We start from the raw sequence: 5,923 nt of genomic DNA, 5'->3' as shown, positions 1-5,923 counted from the left end.
TTGATCCCATACCTCTTAGTAATTTGTATTTAGTTATAAAAGGATATATTAAACATTGTTTGCTCTTAGTATAAAATAGGAGATTGATGCTGATAAGTATGCTTAAAATAAGCACCAAAGAGGTTATTTTCATTCCCTACCTTTAATAACAGACTATAGAGACAAAAGTGAATGCAGCCAGTCAAGCTGATGGCTGAATCATAGCAACACCATCAATTGATTTGTTTCCAAGTCTAAAAAAAACTAATAAAGACTTTGCATGATCTCCTAGATACAAGAGGATTATGGTTAATGTCTTAAACCTGTCCTTTATGCTCAACTACTCTCTCTGTGTGCACAGATGCCACCTATTACCTCTTTCAGGTGAATTCTATTTCTAAAAATTGATACTGAGTTAAGCTGGTTGAAACAAGGGCATGTTCCTTCTTATTAAACTAAAGAGAAGCTATCAGCAGCTCTGAACTGCCACAAGCCATATCGTTTACCAGTCACAACAGTGCATTCATGTGTGCTTTGCAGTGTTTATCATTACAGCTCCTTTTTGTTCTTTCTAGTGAAACTAATGTGTTGACCTAGGAAGTACTGCAAGTAGGAAATTTAACACCAAACTACTCCTATTCCTGACATAATTTGAAGTAAACAATTTTTTTTCTGCATTCAACCTGTTTGTGGAATGAGGGACTATTTTTTTGTCCTTGTTAGTTTTTGCTTGGAAATTTTCAAAATAAATAATCAATTTTCTTAAGGAATTATTTTTTAAATGCACTGTGTACCTTTGTTCTAAGGCCCAGATCCTGAGAAACTGTGTATTTATAATAAATCTCATGTATATTTTAATCCTGGAATGCTTTGCATATTTTAGTTCTAACCAACTGTGGTTTGTGGAAAACTGATCAGTGAAAATGTTATGAAGCACAAAACCTCATATCGTCCTCACTTAAACCTTCACCTTTGCAAATCTGGAATGTAACATATTCATTCTGCAGTGCAAATAATTGAGTATGTGCTGGATCAGGGGTTTGTTTGGAAGTTGCTCTGAATACAGGTAGAACACCTTTTTTTTGTTCCAGCCAAGTAATTCCGTGCTTCCTTCCCACAAATAATAAGATACTCCTTATTTATGAGTGTCTGTAAGCAACTCATCCAGATGCTGAATGCAACTACAATGCCATGAAGCTTTTCCTTGCAATGCGTGGAAAATACATTAATCCTGTTGAGAACCACATTTCGCAGATTATTTCTGAGGCAAAGGAACTGTATTAACAGTTTGTAGGTTTAACAGAAGACCTTTTTGTCTGCTCGAGGAGATGAGCTTGCCTGGAGCGGAGCTGTGCATGCCTGTGTGTTGCATCATATGCCGTGTGGGGCTTCTGCGGTGGCTTGTGGAAATATGGGCTCTTATGAAAGGATGTTGCGCAATTTGGGACCGTATGGCTGCATTTCTCTGATGGATTTCAGCACATGCTGAATTTTAAATGGGACTGGTGGTGTTAGTTGATTTCACCAGCTTTAAAAACCTTTACCACAGTGCTAGCCAGCTTCTGCTATTTTTATAGCCTGGGAGCCTTCCCAAAACATAGCCCTGGGGGTACGTGTGCGTTATGCTCCTGGAGCAGTCTGTGTATTTGTAAGTTTAAACGAAAGTCTCTGCTCGACTGTGTAAATTCCTTTGAGTTTAACATACATGCTGAGAAGGCCACAACTTTCCTGTGTTTTTCAGCTCTCTGCTGTGAATATAGGGTCTTTCAGAAAGTAGTTACCCTGGCCTTTAGGACATCAGGAACTTTTCTACAATCTATCTTTAATATAAAGGAACACATGGTGCGTGTAATTAATTTTAGTCATTAAGTCAGCCTATCAACCAGATGAATCAATGCTCATTACCCTACCAAAGGCATGGCATTGGACAAGTGCATTTTACATACAATCACCTTGTAGAAATGGAATAAAGACAAATACTTATGAATGATGAAGTAGTATTTTCCCACTAGCTTCCGACAGGGAGGATTCATATTCCCATAGACTGGATAAGGGACACAGTAATTCATGAACTGAACTTATTATATTCAAAGGACACAATTTTTTATCTGGTATTTTAAGAACAAGACCTAGTCCTATTTTAAAGAGTTAGAGTACAAGTTTCATGTTCTCTGTTATCATACCTTTTCACTGACAAAACCCACCTTTCTACTGTCAGTTTGCATCTTGTGATATTCCACAAAAAGTACTCATTCTTATTCTTCTTCTTATTATTATTATGCCATCATTTTATATGTATCATGCCTTTTATTTTTAGTGTTATATCTGGTAATCTGGTATATCTGGTGTTGCAATTTCTATTCAACAAAATACTTTCTATCATATGTGATGAATAATATAGCACAATTTAACTGAGTGGTTTTTTACGAAGGGGCGGTGGGTCTCATCAATTAAAGTTCTATAAAGAAAAAACAAAAGGTAGGCATTTCTGGAATTAAATTTCAACACAAGTTTCCATCTTATGATCTCTGTGCTGCTACTGGGCTTCATATAAGCATTTATTGGAAGGACAACAAAACAATTCTGACTAAGGTCTAATGAGCATTGTCTGGCAGGAAAGGCATAGTACAGAAGTGTAAATCTCAGGCTAATACTGTTTATGACTTTCTGAGTTCAAAGAAGTGACTTTATAGAGCAATCTGAGAAAGGGAGGGAAGATCATAAACGCTCTGTGGATTTTGATGCTCATACAATGTAAACTCAGATTATATATCGTGCTAAGCATCAACAATTTACATTGAAATCAATACTGGTCTGAAAATCAGGTCAGCATTTCATCAATAAGAAACTTGAAGAGAATGGCCTGTAAAATGAAATGCCAGGTGATCTTGTGAGAAGACACATAGGTCAAAGCAAAAGAATCTCTCAAGAGGTCCTCAGGATATGACATCTTATCCCACAATAATCTCTCACAGACTATCAGGCCTCAGATGTGTGGGCACCCCGTGTCTGCACACAGCAAACCTGCAGATGTGCTACAGATGTGACTGATGGCTGTCACAACATTGCTACCAACCACTGTAGCAGGTTATGCCACACACCACCAATCCGGGCTGGCAGATACTGCTATTGCACTCTTCCCTCGTGTGTGCAAGTGTAATAAACCAAACCTGGTTATAGCACAATCTGCAGTCATTTCTGGTACCTTGGTTTACTTTCTGTCAAGTAACCCAGGTAACCCAGGTCAGAGAAATTTACCAATACTTTTAACTCAGGCAAAGCATTTTATGAAGGTCAGTAAAATGCTGTTTTAGCAACATTTGTTGTTGAAACCAACAACATTGGTTTTCATCCCAGCAGTGTCACTGGTTCTGGTCAGGGTTCAGGACAGTGTGCCACATAGGACCCAGCTTCCTGTGCAAAGTCTGTGAATATGATTTGAGTTCTGGCATCAGAATCTTCCAATGTTCCACGTTGAATTTTTGGTACTTGCCTGTCCTCCATTGTTGGCTGCACTGCACCATTGTCCTTAGGAATTATGAGTCAAATTATTAATCCTGTATATATCAGTGGCTCTTATCACACAATACACTTGTTTCCTCTTGACAAACAGTAGTTGAGGACTAAATCTTATGTATTTTATACTATGAAGAGTATTACATCATTTTACAGAAGCAGGCACAGAGAAGTGACACAGACAATATTACTTTATTTGTTATTTAAAGACTCCCTGTAGTGTGCTACTTATATCACAGAAATAAGTTGTTCTCTTGCTCTGAAAACCTTACTGTCTTCTCTAAATGTGTCACAGGAGGAAAGATTATGAAGAACTTTTTTAGAAAAAGGCAATGTAAGGTCTTAAAATTGTGTGAACTCATGATTTGCACAACTCCTGCCTATTTCTTCAACATTGCTTTTGTGACTCAGTAGCAGAACTTTAAAGAGTATACCCAAAACCATCACTGTGTACAATGAACACAAAAATGCTCAATGCTTCTTACATATGAACACTATATGTGATTTACAGATGGATAAGATGTATGTAAACTGTTTCTGTTCTGTTACCTTCTGCTGGGACCAAAGAAACCTAGCCTCCCTTGGCTGCATAAAGCCTCAAAGTGACAAATAAAATGGCTCTTTCAACCATGAAGGCATAATTGCACCCAGCCTTGTGACTTTGCCTTCAAAAGGAATGGGGAACAGTTGCTACAGCAGTTCTTAAAACCTAAGAGGGTAATATCCTCTACTGCATTTGGGTATAGCAGCAGAAGCCTTGGTGTATGCACAGAATGAGGAAGTGGTACAGGCACCTTTCCTGTTACATATTCAGTCCTTTGGTACCTGGATATATTTGTTTTTCTGGGTTTACTTTAAAGTTTATTTATTACTTAGGAAATTTTAGAGGTTGAAAAACACGTGTCTCAGGATGGTATGTAAGTAGATGGATAGACTGCAGCTGGCTGGGAGTTCTGAGGATCTGCATTTTTGCAGTTAGATGTATGGGTGAAATTTGGTGGCTTTTAGCGTTTAAATCCTATAGTTTATCCAGTCCAAAGTCAGTTAGCAATAAACAGTAGTTTACTCCAAACTTGACACTTCCTTTAATCACGAGAGGAAGATAACATCCATTTGTGCTTCTCTGTGTTAGTGTAAAGTTGGACCTGCTTGCTTTATGTATCTACTTGTGTTCATGGAAACAAATGGCCACGTGAATTACAGTTAAACAGAGTGCCAGATCTCGCTCATATTTCTACCCTTTGCAGGAAGAACTCAGATCTGACACACAGTGCCAGTGCATAGCTCGAGTGGCAGGTCTCTGATGAACTGTAATAGCTTTACCAAACATTTTCACTCAGAACTAGTGACAAAGACAGGTTCATGGAAGTACAAATCCTAAAGGTAATTATGTTTCCATTTAAGACACTGGTGCTTGAAAAGTTATGTACTTAAGACCAAATATCAGGTAATTTTCTGTGTTTGTGTTTAGCAGAGTATTCTTACAATAGCTTGACACACATCTTAGCTAGTTAAATGCTGACATTCTAACAGTGCAAAAAACAGACAGAATTACTCAATTACTTAAATTGATTCTAAATACAAAACAATGACAAAGTTGAAACAATATTTAAGCCCTGAAGTAATATAGCACAGTTTTGATATAACTCACAGAGGAGCTGTGTTTTGTGCTACTCAGCATCCCATGGAGGTTTTGGCTACAGTAGCAAGTTTTAAGATGTATCTAAGATAAAATGAGAGTCCTCCTGTTCTGTGTTTCTAGTAGACTCAATGTCCAGTCTAGAAAGCACATTGCATGAAAACTAATCAAGAGAAACAAGTTCTCATCATAGCATGGCAAGTAACAAAGGAAAAAAAAAAAAGAAAGCAGAAGTCCATTTGAAAAAAGCAAAAATGTCTTACCACATAGTTGAGGAAGATACAAAAGGTAACCACACACGAAGTCTCTTACTAAGATATACAGGTTCTGGCCAGAATTACAAGGGTGGCTGCATCAAAAAAGCTTCTGCCTCAGGATTCTGCACACAAGAATTCAAGGCCAAACTTCAAGTTTTACCACTGAAATCTGTGCACACAGCTCATGGCAAGGGGTTAACTCTTATTTCTGCCAGCTGGGGATATGATCTCGTACTTACTGATAGCTCTTGCTGCCTTACAGCATAGAGTTTAGCTCTTGTGCTCAGATACTCCGTTCAGCATCCTATCAGTTCACAGCATGGGGAGAAGTCTTTTCTTCACCTAACTTTATACCAATTTGTCTAACCAGAGATCTGCCAGCTAAGGAATTTCTAGTTGTTTGCATAACTATACACTGGATATCTTCAACTCCATGCAAACCCACTGACTGCAACAAGTAACCACCACTTCTCATAGCGCAATTCATGTTGGAAATTACCTCAGGTGACCACCAAGTCCAGTCTTCTGCTAA

This window comes from Coloeus monedula (genome assembly GCF_965178545.1).
Source record: "Coloeus monedula genome assembly, chromosome: 8".
Lineage (NCBI taxonomy): Eukaryota > Metazoa > Chordata > Aves > Passeriformes > Corvidae > Coloeus > Coloeus monedula.
Note: the sequence above shows the minus strand (reverse complement) of the source record.